Source organism: Nanorana parkeri, unplaced genomic scaffold (genome assembly GCF_000935625.1).
Source record: "Nanorana parkeri isolate BGI_ZX_2015 unplaced genomic scaffold, ASM93562v1 scaffold1298, whole genome shotgun sequence".
Taxonomy (NCBI): Eukaryota; Metazoa; Chordata; class Amphibia; order Anura; family Dicroglossidae; genus Nanorana; species Nanorana parkeri.
The window spans coordinates 283,444-302,130 of record NW_017307566.1 but is presented as its reverse complement, the minus strand read 5'-3'; the positions used below and the strand labels follow the sequence as shown (position 1 = coordinate 302,130).

The window sequence follows — 18,687 nt, the reverse complement described above, 5'->3', positions numbered from 1 at the left end:
CCAGTGCATATATGCAACAGCACCTGAGGGTTTAATAACACTTTAAAGCATTTTATCACTGGCAGAACTACCAGGGTCACAGCAGTCACACTTACGACCGGGACCAGGTGTTCCACCAGTTCGGGGGGGGCCGAGAGAGAAGGGGAGGCCTGCCGCTCGCAGCTACTCATGCAGCCCACGGCGGCACCGCTGCCGCCCGCAGTGTCTTTTGCGGCAGCGGTGAAGAATAGAAGATGTAGTGCTGCGGGGGTGTGGCCTGTCAGGGGACTCCAATTCCCAGCAGGCAATGTGCAGAGTAGTGACAGTGTCTTGCACTGTAATTATTTTTCCAACCAAAAATAAAATGTTATTATTTTTGGTTGGAAAAAAAAGTTACAGTGCAAGACACTGTCACTACTCGGCACATATACAGCAATGAACAATCAGTGCCTACCTGGACCTGCTGCAGCTCTCCTCCAGAATCTCCTCACTCTGTGCTGTGAGCTGTGCTCCCAAACTCTGTGCCTCCAGGGTCGAGCTCAAGCCAGGACGTCCTACAGCGTGGCGTGTATCCCGCCGGGCCTGCTCCCTCCTCAGTTGCCTGCTGGGAATTAAAGCTCCCTGACAGGAGTCACCCCTTGACAGGCCACACCCCGCAGCACTACATCTTCTATTCACAGCTGGCGCAAAAGACACTGCGGGCGGCAGCGGTGAAGACGGCGGCGCCGCGGGCAGCATGAGTAGCTGAAGACAAGACAAGACAAGATTTGTAAAGTAACCAGTCAATCCAGACAGTCTTCAGTAGAAGACTATTTCGGTGCTGCCCCTCCACAAATGTGTTGCCGAGTTTGTTAAGGTCTTGCAAATCAAAAATTTACCTGGTTGAGTAGCTGTCACACAAGTGTCTTGTCCAGCGCCACATGCTTGTTCGGTTGTACATCGGTCTTTACTCCAGCCATTGCACTTGTAACAACTCAGAGCAAGTCCTGTAAGAAAGCAGAGATCAGCAACATGAGAGCTCATGTATCATTAACACCCTTGGGCAACAAATCATTTCAATACCTTTTCATGTTTATGGAGATACTCCACCACACCTAAAATAGTAGGTCCTTTTTGTTTGTTTCCTATAGTGCTCCTGCTAGAACCCAATGATATACCGTCACGCAGCTGGGCGGATCCAGACATAATTGTCGGGATCCGCTTCAGCTGCGGCGTTCAGTATACCACGAGCAGCAGCTCGCGGTATACTGCGGCGTCTCAGTATACCGGGAGCTACAGCTCGCGGTATACTGAGCCTAGGGTGACGGGAGAACGCTAGTTTGTGTTCTCCAGTTACCCTTAGGAGAACTATGGGGAAAATACTTAACCCCATAGTTCTCCTTTAAACTGCCGCTATAGCCACTTTTTTGGTTACAGGATAAGGAATAGTAAAATCGTCAACTGAAGATTTTCCTACACTTCCTCTCACTTCCGGTTGTGTTACTGAGACAGGAAATATTTGACACGTTTTCCCGCATGGTTTTGTAAGGCTTGATATAGGTTTTTGCAAAATGTAGCTGGGCTTAGATGTTTTTCCGCCTTGCCACCCTACCCAAAAGCCCAGAGATATGAAGAATACAGGAGACTGATGTCACATCTAGTACACAACCAGTACTTCCCAGAAATTCCTGCAGCACGTTTAACCACCTCCAGGCCGTTCTAAGCAAACCAGCCTGGAGCTTAGATGGCCTGTTAGACCCACCCACTCGTGATCAGGAAACTACCAAAATTTTAAAAACAGGCAGCCATACCCGTTTACATACAAGCAACTCTATAGCCGGTGGATCACTTGTATGGGGTGCTGATTGGAGTGCCCCCCTCTGCAGCCCCTCCTCACGGGCTCTGGCATGGTGGCTCTGACAGGGGATCAGAGGGTGATCGGTACACGATCTCCCTCTGATCCCCTCTTCGGTGTCAGAATGCAGAAGTGATGTATATAATATTCTCATGGGGGGGTTGGCACAATATTCCCAAACAGGAACAAAGACAGCAACTAAAAACTGGTAGGGGTTTCAATAAAAATTGGCTTTAGATATAGCTTGGATTGATTTTTGATGTGGCTAGGCAGTGGAGAAAGCAAACCGAATCCTGTGGTGCATCACTAGAGCCATCACCAACAGGAGGCCCCAAATGCTCAATACAGATCCTTCGACATCTAAGGGATCATCAGCAGGAGGCCCTGGGTTCCCCATATAGATCAATCAGCAGTAAATAAATGTACACATCAATTTGGATTACTCTCCTCTTTTGACCCCGTCACCACAGAGGAGGTTACAAAGCTTCTGACCCCCACCTGACCACTTGCCCCCTGGACCCCGTTCCTTCACCTCTACTTCGGTCACCCTCATACTCTATCCTACACTCTCTTACTCACATTTTCAATCTCTCTACTGGAATCTTTCCCTCCCCTCTGAAGCATGCCCTGGTCACCCCAATACCCAAAAAACCCTCAATGGACACTACCGACCTCAATAATCTCAGACCAATCTCCTTACTCCCTTTCACCTCCAAACTCCTAGAACGCCTCATCTACAGCCGCCACCTCGCTGATCACAACCTCCTTGACCCCTTACAATCTGGCTTTCGCCCCCAACACTCCACTGAAACCGCCCTCCTAAAAAAAACTCACTAATGACCTACTCACTGCTAAAAACAAAGGCCACTATTTCTTACTCTTGCCATTAGACCCATCTGCTGCTTTTGACACTGTTGACCACCTGCTCCTCCTCAAAAAACTCCAGTCACTTGGGCTACAAGACTCTGCTCTCTCGTGGTTCTCCTACATGGTTCTCCTCCTACCTAAGCGCTCCTTTAGCGTCACCTACAATTCTAAATCCTCCCCTCCTCTTCCTGTAGGGGTCCCCCCAAGGCTCTGTCCTTGGACCGCTTCTCTTCTCCATCTACACCTCCTCCCTTGGTCAGTTAATAACCGCACATGGCTTCCAATACCATCTCTATGCCGATGACACTCAAAACTATCTTACTCCACAACTCACCCCCTCAAGTGTCCGCTCGTGTCACTAATCTATCCTACATATCCGCCTGGATGTCGCAACCCTTCTTAAAACTCAACCTTTCAAAAACTAAGCTCTTGATATTTCCTCCTGCCCGTGCACCTTCTCCCGTATTTTCCCTTGAGATTGTTAACACAACTATCCAGCCCTCCCCTCATGCCAAGGTCCTAGGTGTCATCCTTGACTCGGACCTCACCTTTTCTTCCCCACATCCAATCACTAACCAAATCCTGCCGCCTTCACCTTCGTAACATCTCCAAAATACGCCCCTTCCTCACCAAAGAAACCGCAAAACTACTCATCCACTCCCTTGTTACCTCTCGTCTTGACTATTGCAACTCCCTCCTCATTGGCCTTCCACTACACAGGCTATCCCCCCTTCAGTCTATCATGAATGCAGCTGCTAGACTCATCCACCTAACCAACCGCTCAGTGTCTGCAACCCCCCTCTGTGCCAATCCCTGCACTGGCTTCCAATAGCCCAAAGGATAAAATTCAAAATATTAACAATCAGTTACAAAGCCATCCACATATCTGCCCCCGGCTATATCTCAAACCTGGTCTCAAAGCATCACCCTAACCGTCGGCTCAGCTCATCCCAAGACCTCCTGCTTTCCAGCTCCCTTGTCAACTCTCTCCCATCCTCTGGAATTCTTAACCCCAACCTGTCCGTCTGTCGCCCACCTTGACTGCCTTTAGGCGATCCCTAAAGACTCATCTTTTCAGGGAAGCCTATCCCACCTCAACCTAACCGCTCAACCATCACGGTCTCAAACAATTCATCCCCACGCAGCTCGCTCATGTATCACTTCCCCCCTCCCTTTTAGATTGTAAGCCCTCAGGGGCAGGGCCCTCCTTCCCATCTTGTCTTGTATTGGGATTGTAATGTCTTCCTTATATTGTAAAGTGCTGCACAAACTGTTGGCGCTATATAAATCCTGTATAACAAAAATATTGACCTGGAAGTTTGTAAGCCTAAATGATTGAAGATGCCCATAGGATGTACATCCTCAATGCACTGACAACGTTTCCTTGCATATGCAATTTACCGTGCAACAAATCTTACAGAGCCTGCCTTCTGAACTACAACTCAACGGCTGAAACATGGAAGCAATGCATGATGGGATATAGAGAGTTTCGAGAAATGGAGATTGCATCACATCAAGCAGCAGGGAAAGAGAAGCAAAATCACACTGGGAATCCAGGAAATTGATGAGTGATGGGCAGACTGAAGGCAGCACTCACTACATGAAAGGATTGTTTACAAGGTATGAGCCACCCAATAGACTTGTATTGTGGGAAGCAGCAGTAGAAGCTCTGTAAAGGGAGCAGAGTCTGTCCATGTAAAACATTAAACACACAATTCATAACATGTAAATTAAAGCAGATATGATGGACATTGCAGGAAGCCCGTACGAAGTGGACTGCATCTGCGCACGGCCTGGCACACAGTGTCAGGCTGGGCACTCTGGCATAGATGTCAGTGTGTACGCGCATCTATGACACATTGTGGCGCCAAATGGGCCATTTAAGCTCAGCCACTCCATGCCTCCAGTGCCGAGTACTCTTCAGCTGTGTGCCTTGTATTCTGTGCCTGTTTCGGGTCGTGTAGTTTCTTGTTGCTGACCGGGCTTGCTTCTGACTCTGCTGATCATCCGGTATCCTGACCCTAGCTGGTCTGACTATTCTCCTGCTTCCTGCACGTTACCGAACCCGGCCGGTTACCCGACTACGAGTTGTCTCTTGCTGCACTACCTTCCCGTCTGCAGGTTGCCGACCCAGTCTGCCTGACTTCGAGTGTCTTCCATCTGCCTCTTTGCTGTGTGTTTATATTCCGTTGTACAGCAAAGCAGCTAACAAAACGTGATCCACACACCCAAGTCTTCATCCCGCTGTGCCCAGAGACCTGTATTCATTATCAGGCCTTCTGGGACCAGAGTTGAAGGAGAAGCCGCCCTCGTCATCCAAAGCTCCATCAGGTACGTGACAGATATCTAAATCTAAAATAATTAGAACCTCTAGAGACTTCCTTAAATGGGAACTCAAATAGCAAGAAGCAAGAGTTTTGTTTGCATATCCTTAGAACAAGTTAGGTTTTTTTCCCCCTAAATGCAAAGTCATTGGGTATTGCAGAATGTCAGATCATTTAGGTAAAAAGCAAGACTTGTTGCTGGTTTGGGATGATTGCTCTCCAGCCTTTCAGTTTAGATAAAGCAAGATCTTCTGGTGGTCAACTGACAAAACCATTTCTAGAACCGCTTTGCTTAAAAACATAGAACATAGTCTTCCAATCCCCCAGCCTTATGGTAAATGGAAAGAGACAATACTTTTTAGAGCTGCCATTTATGTGCCTCTGCCCCACCTCTGGTCTGCTCTCTAGATTACAAGTGAAAGTTACCATGCTGAAGATGCAGATCCCAACCCTTTCCCTTCTAAAAGCCTACCTAGGTTGCTAGCCCACAGCTTATAGTAAGGGAAATCTTGCAGATTTCAACTTTAAAGTGAACCAGTAGGCTTACCTTCAAAAGTAACTGCCAGATATCCTGAACTATACTTCACAGTGCTCAAGTACCCCCTCCCCCCAATCTGGGCACTCTTCAAAGCAAATGCCTATGCCACCTCCTTCCCCTCCCCAGGCCTCACCACTCATGCCTCTCCCTCTTCACAAAAATGAAATAGAAAAAGACCTGAAGATTAGGCCGGCATATCAACCCGCCCTTGAATGTCCATGAGCAGAAAAAAAAAAAACATCCCCCTTGAATGCCCCTTAGCATTAAAAAAAAAAAAAAAAAAATTACTAACCTGTGGAACAAAGGGCCAACAAAAGCAGGCCCAGAGGAAGAACAAGACGATAAGCTCCAGTGCTGTTCATGGCTCCTAAAACTAAAGAAAGACACAATGTAAATGTCAAAATTAAGGTTGTGGTTGTTAGAGAATCTATTAAGATAAGTTAGAGCATGCAGAGCCGCTGTGGGAACACCCAAAAACTGCTGGGTCTGGGCCTGCACAACAGAGATTCATTGGCAAGCTGCAAAGATGTAAATGGGTCCTTAGCATATCTTTGTGAACACCATACACTTTAGGCCAAGGTTAGAGTTTTATGCAACTAATAAATTGATCAATTATGGTAAACGTAAAAGGACAAACGTAAAAGGACAATTGTACCAAAAGGAACAGTCTCCCACTACCCGAGGGCTGCTGACCCAGTCTAACACTTAGTATACCACCCAGAAGCGAAGGAACTCCCCAAAAGTGGCCTTTTCTTGTACATGCGTGCTGAGGCCACATGCATTATTCAAAATGGACCACTAGAGGCCATCATGAGCACCCCTCACAATAGGAATTACAGGGCCGCGGTGTGTATGGGCGGCAAAAAGGACCTGGTGGATCCTACCTTCATCTCTCCAAGATTTAACTGGAGTACCCAAGACATAGGTGATTTAGTCTACCAGGCTACACCTATTAAAATATCACTTTTGTGCTGACCCTTTTAAGTTTTAGTAATGCCTAAAAAATGAGCCGCCCTCTTACTGCACCCATTTCGAGAAAATGTCCTACTTATAAAAAGGAGGACAAGGCTGAAGGAGAAGCTAGATCAGGGGTAGGCAACCATGGAACGCCAGTTGTTGTGTCCCATGGGGCATTACAATACTGTGAGCCACAAACCTAACTCTCAGAGGTAGAAGTATGAAGGGCTTTGTAGTTTCAGCACAGCTGGAGTGCCAAGTTGACCCAAGTCTAAGCTAGATGCTATTGTAGCTATAGCAGAGTATTATTGGGAGTCCTAATGGGGTGAAAATTCAGTGGGCAAGTCAAATCACCTGGGTCTACATTCGGCAACTATCTGAAATAAAACTTTTGAGTGATCTCTCTGAAGAGACTCTGGCTTGTGTCGAGGTCACGGGCACCACTACAAAAGCCACCTTGACAAGCCCACATGTCTCCATCAGTAACACATGTCAAGGCAAAACATCTAAAAGCAACAAGGAAACAGCAGACGGGGAAGCCTGCACAAAAAGAGGGCCACAATGAGGGGGACCATACACTGAATAGGAGAGGGGCAGATACTCAGGAGATTCCACAGGAGGTGAGGAACCCCCCTCCACGTGTTTGGGTTTTATAAGCTCTCACTTCTAAGGAAGCCAAAAAACCATCCCACATAGAATGACTAATCTCTTGTTTTTATGAGGTCTATGTACGTAGATGTCGTCTGCAAATGCAACATGTATGTGTCTTTAACACACACACACGTGAAAAGGGTGACTTTTTCTGGAAGATCGAGCTAACAGCCAGATGACTCAGAGGATTGGGTTCAGCCATTTCTGCACCTAGACGGAAATGAGCACCTAACCCTTGCAGTCCAGGGGCTACCCCACTGCAACGCATACAAATAAATAAGTTTATAGCAATGGGACATTTTTGCATAGAGTACAATATGCCTTTATACTATTATATTTATCATCATTATTATTTATTTTTCAGTCAGGCTGCATAACAAGTAAAGATTATGGGGGGAATTTATAACTGGAGCAGAAGACTCTGGAGCAGTTGCCTATGGCAACCCATCCGCTTCTCTATTCAGTTTAGGTTTGAAATTAGGTGGTTGACGATATGGTTGCCATGCACAGCGGCTCCAGTTTTGATAAATTTCCCTCATTGTGTTTTAAACTGCTTAAAAAAGGCATATTGTACTTTATGCAAAAACATTACAAATGTAATAAATATTCCTTTAAGCACAAACCCCCCCTCCCCCCCACATATTTACTTGTTATGCAGCCCTACAATAGTAATAAATAATATGACATGTATTGTCAGCTTTAATTGTTTGGGGATTTTCTGTTCCTGTTCCCATTTCAGCTTAGGGTTGGGAGTCGCTGTACACCAGGAGACGCCCATGGAAGCAAGACGAGATGCCAACAGGTCTACTAGGGTCTATAGTAGATATGCACACGCCTGAACAAGAACTACAAGCCACAGCATGCCTTTAAAGCAGGGGTGGCCAACTGTGCTTTAACTACAGATCCCAACATGCCTCTAGGAGTCATGCCTGTAACTTGTCTTTCAATGCCTCATGGGATTTGTAGTTCCACAACAGCTGGAGGGCCAGAGTTGCCCCACCCCTGCCTTAAAAGGAAATCTGTGCCAAAGAAGAACGGAAGCAGCCATTGCCAACCTCTACTTTATTTTTTTTAAATACTGTTTTTAGTTCAATGAGAAAAAAAATGGCTCAGTAGCCTGATGTAAAGGTATACGGTCAATTCCCAACGCTCCCTCAGACAAAATGTACGGGAGTTAGGGTAGCGGCGCCAGGAAACGACAAGCGCACCCGTGAATAAGGCCCAATGTCCATGTGCGCATTATTGGTCTCAAGTTTGTAAACCAATGGGTAACCTAAACATACCAAGGGGTAGCTCAAATCATGTCAACTCCTTGTGCCACCCGCATCAAGCTAAGGTCGTCCGGCATCGCCAAATCCTATCAAATTTTTGCAGACATCCCCTGCTAGTGTAAGCTGCTTTGTATAAATGTATAGAAGCGTCAATACCCCTCCACTCTGCCAGGGAGGGGTACCCCTCCGGATCCAGTGCAGTACCACCAATTTTCTCGCATAAAACAGCACCCCAATTAGTGTGCGTAGGGCAGTGGTAGGTGCAGCCTGCTCAGTGATCCCCAGCAAGCACATTGACATGGTTAACGGGATGGGAAGTGCTATTACCTGCGAGATAAAGTCAGTAACCGATTTCCAGTAAACCACAATCCCCGGACAGTCCCAGAAGATGTGGCGGAAGTCAGCTGGCTGTGCCAAGCAGTGCCAGCAGAAGGAAGTATCCTGGTATATCCTTGCAAGCGTGTAGTAGACCCTGTGCAGGATTTTGAATTGTATGAGAGTCCCAAACCGACACCAATTGGGAGAAGGGGGTAGTCCCACACCTCCTCCCAGAGATCCGGCACATCTACCGCCCACTTCAGCCTGCAAGAGAGTCTATGGCCAAAGTCAGACCCCCCAATGTTTTTATTCCCTTTTCCAGGCCAGATATGAAAATCAGGGATATCCATAAAGTGCCGCCGTTTTTGGTTATTCCACAGAGGGGCATGTGGCGATATGGGTAGTGAGAGGATATAGGAGTTTACACACCTCATCCCAAGCCTTAAGTCGCCGTCATGGACATCGTCAGAGGGTATGGCGCCCCCACCCCTCTATAGACCAACCCTGTCAAGGCTGCATATGATCCCATCAAGGCGGCCTCTGTCACAACTGCCGCATCACTATCCTCCGCGGTCAGCCAACAATGGACCACAACCCTCTGCCCCGCTAAGTAGTACTTCTTGAGATTGGGTAAGGCCAGGCCCCCCTGTGTCCAGGGCTCTTGGAGGAGAGTAAGCTTAACCCGCAGAGTCCTGTATTCCACACAAGAGGAGAAAAACTGATGCATCTTTTTTTCCAGAAAAAAAAGTTTGTTTTCCAACAGTACAAAGATTGAAAACATTCAGACAAACATTTGCCTGTGTACATAGTCACATATGTACACATTGTGCTGAGGTCAAATACAGTGTATAACAGTCGTCAAGTTAGGCAAAACACACAAAAACAAAATCTAGTAAAATGGACCAGTCAGTATTGTAAGTGGCTGATTACGCCTATCACAACATCCATGCCTATATCTAGGGCAATGGAGAGAGGAGTAACACTCGACTCTCGTGCATTAGGTACAGTGTCAACCTTCCCTGCCCAAATCGGGTGGGAGGTATATCCCAACCACTGATCCAGATGAATTAGTGGATAGTACGTTCAACTGTGGGGAACCAATCGGTCCATGGTCACCAGAGGACATCAAACTGCTTGAGTTTGTCATTAGAGGCTATAGCCCTTTCAAACTTGTGATGGAGTTGTACCAGGTGGAAGAGGTGGGTGAGGGCTGGGGCCTCCAGCGTTTTCCAATTTCTGGCAATAAGGAGACGTGCAGCTAGTAGGACACCTGTGAGCGTGTCAGGGGATTCAACGGTAGAATGTGGGACTTTGACCAGTTCACCCGCAATCCTGAGAACACAGCACATTCTTCAAGCACCGCCAATACCGCACGCAAGGAGGGACCTGCGTCCGAGAGGAACAGGATGAGGTCATCTGCATACAGAGCCAGACGTTCCTCACTCTCCCACCCGGATACCCCTAATGTTGGGAGAAGAGCGAAGGGCCACCACCAGGGGCTCCATCACAAGAGCAAATAAGCCCGGTTATTAGGGGCAACCCTGACGCATGCCCCGCTCCACATCAAAGGGTGCGGAGAGGGCACAACCAATCTTCAGGGCCGCCCTGGGTCTACTGTACAATATAGCAATCTATTTCTGGAACCTCGGGCCAATGTTCATACGACCCAACACCCCAGTCCTGAATTCCCAATCCACCCCAATCAAATGCATTGGCAATGTCCATGGACACCAATGCACCGGCTCCTCCCACACCATGCGCCAGGTGCAAGTGGGTAAACACACAGCGCAAATTGGTGTCCGTGGACTTGCCCGGCATTAAACCTGTCTGATCAATGTTAACCAGGGAATCAATCACCTTAGACAAGCGGGTAGCCAGCACCTTAGTAAGGATATTTAGATCCATATTAAGAAGAGCTATGGGTCAGTAAGAGGAGCACAGGAGGGGACCCTAGCCGGGTTTGGGAAGAAGAACCACATGAGCATCACGAAAGGAATCCAGAAGTTCACCGGATATTAAAGCAGACGCGTATAGATCCCGAAGCCTGGGCGCCAGCCTCTCAGCATGTAATTTATACCATTCCCTGGGCATACCATCTGGACCTGGAGATTTTTCATTCGGGAATGGAGATGGTAGCCAGTATTTTTCGGGAACCGACACGACTGCATCCAGGATCTCCTCATCAGCTTCATCCAACAGGGGCAAGGATAGCCCCCCCAGAAGCCCATCTAGGCGAGCAGAGTCATACCTCAGAATTCTAGAGTAGAGGGTCTGGTAATATGCATGGAACTCCCGTAGGATGGCCTGCGGTTCTGGAACTATCACCCCTCTCAGTCAGGATACATGAGATATTGGTCTGAGTCCTCTGGTCCGCAACCAGCAGAGCCAGAAGCTTCCCATTCTTGTCCCCCCCACTCAAAAAGTGACTCTCGGAGTTCCCGCAGGGAGCATCTAGTCATCTCCACATGATGTAGATTAAGAGACCGTCGTGCCACTCGGAGCTCCTCTAGCGAGGTCTCCCCAGGGGAAGTCGTGAAGGCCGCAGCACATGCGGATTCCTTGCATTGCAATTCATCTAGAACAGCATTGTATTCTGTACGAGAAGCTTTGATAGCAGAAACGTACTCCCCCACCCCTTAGTGGCTCTGAATGCATCCCCAAACATTTGTAGAAGCGGTACCTTCGTTCATATCCCAGTACCTTTCCATAGCAGGGGCCACGCGGCTTGATACCTTCTCCACACTCAACCAACTAGAAGACAATCTCCAACACCCAGAGCTCCTAGGACCAGGTAGCAACTAGAGACTGAGAGGGGAACATGGTCTGACAGACCTCCTGGTAAATAGGCAGCTCCAGCTACCAGGTTAAGTAGGTCCCTGTTGCTAAAGGCCATATCTATGCGAGCTGAGGAGCCATGGGTGTGGGGGAGATGGGAGTAAGCGCGCTGTCCCGGGTTTTTCCATCTCCAGACTTCCTCCAACCCGGCCATGTCTGCCCAGGATAAAAGATCCAAACCAGCAGGTCTGGCCACATTGGAGGAGTCTAAAATATTATTAAAGTCTCCCGCTATGAGGACTGGTAGAGGAAGGAAGTCAGCGAGTTTATGGAATACAGTGAACAATACCTGCACCTGGAATGGGGGTGGCACATAAACATTCACAATAGCAAATTGCAACGCATGTATATTCATCACCAGAATGAGGAACGGTCCTCCAGGATCCACTATGGTGTGGACAATCAAAACAGGGAAGTGATCTACTGATAATAGACACTCCCCTAGCATACACTGAATACGTAGCATGAAATGTTTTCTGGAGCCAAGGGCGTCTCAAAGACAAAATCTTGCTACCATTCAGGTGGGTTTCCTGTATAAGGATAATGTGTGGTCGCTGTGGTTTCAGGTAGTTAAGAATCATAGAACTTGTCGAGACCCTTCACATTCCCATGACAAGATATCAATGCAATGCCACCTGGAAACTCCATAAATACATGTGTGGCCCAGGATAAAATAAAAAACAGTGAGCCAATCAGGCATATGACAAGTAATTGTAACCTTCTGTCTAAATCATGTAAATGGCACATCACCCGTTAACAATCCCCCCTCCCATAACTCTTAAGCTACAACCCCTTGCTTGCTAGTAGAAAATAAACAACCGTAACGACTAGAAGCTTATACCCAAAAACCTCCCGTCCAATAGTCAGAGCACCCCCAGGTAGAAGTGTCCAAGTGCAAACAAAAACAAATCAAAAACCAAAAGCAGAGTGAAAAACAGTGACTGGTGTACAGCATGGTGGGGAGACCGCTGCCACCCATAGGATATCCTGCCAGCCACATAGGGCAGAAGTGCCAGCATCCAGATAAGCGGGTAGGACAGAGATAGAAAGTCTGTGGACCCCCCCCAACTCAGTGGCCGCCCTCTGGCCAAGATCAATCAGTCAGGATGGGGAGATGTGCAACAGCCACAAGGCCGGGCACCCGAAAAAGGTAAGTTCCATTATTGTAATCAATGAACAGCCGACTCCCTCAACCTCATGCTATCCAGCCAATCTCCCGTCTGAGCCGGGGTGGCAAAGAAGTGTACCGTGCCCAGGTGCTGAACCCGCAGCTTGCTCGGGTAAAACATGCCGTATTGGATGCCCTTCTCCAGGAGTCTACGCCAAACCTCAACGAAGGACCTCCTTTTCTCCTGGTTCTCTGCGGAGAAGTCATGGAAGAATCGAAGTTGCGCGTTCCCACAGCAGATTTTGGGGCGCCTGCAGCCAAGACCCTGTCTCTGTAGTTCAGGAGATGAGCTAGGAAGGGACGCGGAGAGGCCCCCGGCGGGGGCCCTACCCGTGGGAACCCGGTGTGCATGTTCAACCACAAAGGTAGGGGCAACTCTTCCATCTACAGTACCCTCTTGAATAAAGTTTCAGCAAACTTTACCGGGTCCGCACCCTCCTCTCCCTCCGGCATGCAAACTACGCGAACGTTGTTCCTCCTCATGCGGTTTCATCCGCTTTTGCAGCCAGGATATGCACGGTGCGTTGCAAATCTACGAGTGCAGCAGTATGCCCATGTACCGTGTCTTCCACATCCGACACCCTTGTCTCTGCAGCAGTTAAGCGGGTATGGATTTTATCCAAGTCATGACGGATTAGAGTGCATTATGCCGGCAGATGGTCTATTTTGTCAGTGAGGGTGACCTGGCAGCCCACTATAGCCGCCAGTATGGCTGATGTCCCACAAGCCGGCATGGGTGGCATTCCCTGAGTCTCCGGGCGTAGGAGTCTGCGGGATGTTAGCACTCTCTCCCTCCATGTCCAGCAGCCGCAGTGGAGACACAGGGACGGAAGTCGGAGAGGCCATGATGGCACCGGCAGCTCCCACGCCTGAGCCCTTCACCTTCCGAGCAGATCTCCTGAGAGCTGCGGCCCGCCAACGAGACCTGGCAGACATAGATCCACTTCCAGGTAAGTCCTACACAGGATGGGGGACCCGGTGAGCACGGAGAACATGTCAGGCAGGAGATATTTCAGGATTAGAACGGAAGCAGTCGAGCTCCACCGAACACGTGTGGTCAGCTTCACATCGTAGCCACGCCCCCGCCAACCTCTGCTTTACAAAATGCCATTTGCCTGGCTGTTGTGCCAATACCAAACATGCATATTACCGAACATGAATGCCTGTTATGGGTTAATGACTCAAAAGTATTGAAGGTAGAGGCTGGTAGTATTTTTTTAGGAGGATATTAGCAATGGCGATCCACACATCTTATTTGCTTGAGTAAAAGACACTTTTTACACAAAGCATAGCAAGTTGCAGTGACATTCATTGCAGATCGCACATCAGGCAGTGGTGAATGCACTTGCAATTTAGAGCATGTGATGGGAGCCAGCCGCTGTGATGACTGCAAAAAAAGAAAAAAAATCTGTGCGTCCTATAAAAAGGAGTTGAAATTGGAAAACTTAATGTTGCTATTGACACACTGCAGTGTGCCTTTAAGGGCCCGTGAGTCTGAACGGGCCCTTAAAGGACAAGTCCCCCTTTCAGACCACAAGTATGGGTGCAACATGAAAAATGGTTACATTAAACCCTTCCCCAAACATTTACCTGAATCACGGGGTACCCGTAGGCTCACGCCAATTTCCAGAAATGGCGAGACTGCGTGTGGCTCTGCCCACATCATCCATCCACAGATCCTTTGACAGGATCGGTAAATGGAGAATCTACAAGTCCCACTGACTAGCAATGAATAGTTAAATCTCTCGGCAACAATCAGATTTAATTACCAGTACAGACGTAGCCTAAGGTCTCTTTCACGCGGCCATTCTGATTAAATCCGCCTGTCAGTTTTTCAGGCGGACCTGATCGGAACACTCAATGTTGCCCTCTGGGCCGGCGGATAAAACGGACGCACGTCCTTTTACCTTCAAAGCCACCTGTGTCTGGGGGAGGGGGGGGTTAGAAATGGCAGAGAGTTTAGTTTTTTCGGATCTAAACCTGAAAAATTGGAGGTTAAAAAAGAATGTAAACAGACGCACGTCCACCTGCCTATAGACCAAACACGGGTCTGTCAACCTCCATTTATTTTTGATCGTGGACCGATGTCACAAAAGTGACCCCCATTCTGGTCTCCTTTGATTCAGCAGTGGATCTGTTCACGGGCACCTGTGGGATCGGAATGGACGCCACCCATGTGAAGGTGGCCTAAAGCCAGCCACTCGCTGCTTGAACTTTGGCCAAGTCCCGCTGACTCGGCTGGAATTGAGTGTGTGGGCTATGCACTTCAATTGACTTTTGTAGAAGGAGCCGGTCCAAAAGGTCTTGGCAGAACAACGACCGCAGCCAAGAATACCATAACCCTGGAAGGGGGGGGCTGGGCAGTTCCCCATACAAACCTTTCAGTGGCCATGCCAAATACCATAGACCTGGGACAGGGTGGGGAAGGGGGTTCTCCCATCCACACCATGTGGTGTTAAAAGGGGAGAAAACAAAAACACAACTACCATACGACCAGTTTAGGATCCTCCATGCAGTTCTCTGGAACTACAGGTCCCAGCATGCCTTAACACCGGAATAACCAGCGCAACAGCCAGGATCTGAAGATATGCAAAATCGGGATTATGTTTTACAACGCTCGGATAAAAAGGATTGCAAACAATAATTTCATTGATTTGCATTACAAATCGGTGTGACAATAAATGCAGATTTTTGCAATAAAAGTCTGCCACCCTCGGATGGAAAATGATTGTAAACCCACCCCGGGGATAAAACACCCAACAGCACGTGTATTCCCAATATAAAAAAATAGACGCACCAGCAGGGAATAATGTGCAAACAACAGCCCAGACGTAAAAGGTAAACCTAAACTAACAAGGGACAATGAACTGACCCCGCAACACGGCAGCTGTCAATACTGTACACCTGGAACCAGACAGGCAGCAATGTGAAGCTCCCATTAGAAAGAGCTGTAGCTGGAGGCGGCTTTGTCTGCATAGAGGTCAACGCATGCAGCACAATACATTGCTTCCCCCCCTCGCTGTGCCAATACAAGAAGCCCCCTGGCAGCAGATTCCACAAATCCCCCATAATACAGTACAAGAACTTACCAGGATGCTGCCTAATAGAAGTATGGAGGGCAGAGAGCTAGGAGAGTCTTAATATGGAGCCCAGGCTCCACCCAGCTGTCATGGGAATGGCTCATGGTTTAACCCTTGAAGTTCCAGTGCTGCTGACTGCAAGTTGCAAATTAGTGTTCTTAAAGGCACATTGCAAAAAAAATAAATGCACCAATATTGCAAAAAGAAAAACAAACGCACATTAATTTGTTTTTGGAATCAGAGCCTGCTAAGCATTGCACCCAGGATGAGAAAAAATGATAAATGCACCCAGGCAGCAAAATGAAAAAATTTGCATTTATTGAGTTCTTTGTGTCAGAGCCTGCACAGCATTGCAACCACGATCAGAAAAATTAATAAATGCAATATTACTGCGAAAAAGAAAAAAATATGTATATTTTTTTTTTTTGCATCAGTCTGCAGAGCATTGCAAATATTATTAAATGCATCCATAATGCAAAAAGAAAAAAATGCTCATTGATTGTTTGTTTTTTGCTTGGGAGCCTGCAAAAGAGTTGTGATCATAAAAAATAATACATGTACCCATGATGCAAAAAAAGAAAATATCTGTAATTACTAATTATTATTTTTTTTGCATCACAGCCTGCAGAGCATTTCAACCGTGAGCAGAAAAAAAATTATAAATGCACCCATACTGCAAAACAACAAAAGGACATGTATTGCTCTTTTGCACAGGAGCCTGCAAAGCATTTTAACTGTGATCAGGAAAATGAATAAATGCATTCATATGGCAAAAAGAAACAAACAAAAAAATGCATTTATTGCTCTTTTGCATTGGAGCCTACAGAGCATTTCAACCATGATCAGAAAAAATAATAAATGCGCCCATCCTGCAAAAAAGAAAAAAAATGCACATTATTGTTTTTGTTTTGTTTTTTGCATTGGAGCCTGCAAAGCATTTCAACTGCGATCAGAAAAAATAATAAATGCACCCATAATAAAAAAGAAAATCTGTGCATTTATTGATTTTTTTTTTGCAACAGAGCCAGCAGAGCATTGCAACTGTGATCAGAAAGATTAATAAATGCACCCATACTGCAAAAAGAAAAAAAATTTACTTTATTAATTTTGTCACTACTGGGATCAATTATGTGCAGTTGACACGAGAACAAGTGCATATAGATAGGAAGTAGTCAGGGTCGGATTAAGATCCAACCAGCTTCAGGCCCACCACTGAAAATAGGCCTGGCCCTGAGATTTACATATGAATGGGCGGCGGTATTTATATAGAAATAAGCTGCGACTCATTCATATGTAAATATCAGGGTCAATTGATATGCAAATTCAGACGCTCCCCCATTGTAGAAGGTGGTACAGTCCTGAAATTTTGCCAGTGTCTCGGTGCGGGAAAGGTATTTCACTTCAGCTGTTCTTCCAGTGTCTGCTTTATCTGTCAGTGTATGTGGCTATCAGCCTCTGTGATAACATGTCAGTGATCAGGGTCTGTCATATTTGGGGAAGAAGAAGATGAAGAGGTTTATAAAATGCTCATATACCCGGCCATAAAAAGCGCAGTATTTAAAAAAAATATGTTTTTAAGGATCTAAATGCAGTTCTATCATTATCATATCATATCATATCAGGTTGGCACAGCCGATTGCATTAGAGTATGCACACAAAAGTACAAACACATGCACAACAACAGTGCATAGGGAGCTTCATGGAATGGGTTTCCATGGCCGAGCAGCTGCACCGAAGCCTTACATCTCCAAGTGCAATGCAAAGCGTGGGATGCCGTGGTGTAAAGCACGCCGCCACTGGACTCTAGAGAAGTGGAGACGTGTTCTCTGGAGTGACCAATCACGCTTCTCTGTCTGGCAATCTGATGGACGTGTCTGGGTTTGGCGGTTGCCAGGAGAACGGTACTTGCCTGACTGCATTGTGCCAAGTGTAAAGTTTGGTGGAGGGGGGGATTATGGTGTGGGGTTGTGTATGTGTATATATATATATATATATATATATATATATATAAATATATATATATATATTTCATACATACACAGACCTGAGGTATCCCGGATTCCCATCTGTTCAACTGTCCCTTACCTCTTCCAGCAGGGGTGCAGTAATGAAGCAGGGAGCTTGCCAGCTACCCAGATTCCTGATTGGATGTGAAGGCTGGTAAGCCACAGCCACGCTCCCTCGCTGCTTCCCAGGCACCCAGGACTGCGGGTGTTATGCGAAGAATGTAAGTGGCAACTGCTGGTGCACTCTGTATGGCTGAGCTGGAAAGAGAGATCTTTGTGATCTCTCCACCGGCTCAGTGACTAAAAACACGGCGCCCGCTGTTGTGGTTTCAGTGCTGTGCTTGGGGTGATTAGAGTGTGCCCAGGCACACCCTCTGCGCACGCCTGTGGCTCATGCACACAAAGATCAGCTAACTTGTGCTGCATTCAGATCTGTAAAATCAAAATAGAAAAATAGGCGCCCGAGATCTGTAATTTACACATGTACACATATAAAGGCACATAAATGCATGTACATGTGTATGTGCATACGAGCGTCAATTTAATAGAATGGAATGGAAGTAGCATTTATCTAAACACTGTTATACTGTTTACACCTCTGTACCCGGGTAAACGCAAGCGCTTTATGGAAAAATTAATGCGCTGTGTTTTGTTGTTTTGTACTGATAACATCTGCCAGCAGCGTTCTGTGTAGATGGGCAGCGTGCCGTTATATCCATGTGCATGAGCTCTAAAGTGCTTTTCGGAGCTGCATTACTCATGAATTGTTCTGCGCCCTCGTACGACACAGCGTTGGTGAAATCAAACTATACATAGCAAGCGCTTGCAACAATTGCACTTTTGTTTCTCGGGTTTTGAG

The 18,687-nt window shown here is 47.1% G+C and overlaps 1 long non-coding RNA gene across 1 annotated transcript; it reads right to left on the bottom strand.

Moving 5' to 3' along the window:
• Nucleotides 1-924: 924 nt before the first annotated feature.
• LOC108797572 lies at nt 925-15,637 on the bottom strand. The gene is made up of 3 exons (XR_001941895.1): nt 15,615-15,637; nt 5,835-5,915; nt 925-965 (listed from the first exon to the last, which is right to left on the bottom strand). It is a non-coding gene; the product is annotated as an uncharacterized LOC108797572 (long non-coding RNA).
• Between the last annotated feature and the right edge of the window lie 3,050 nt (nt 15,638-18,687).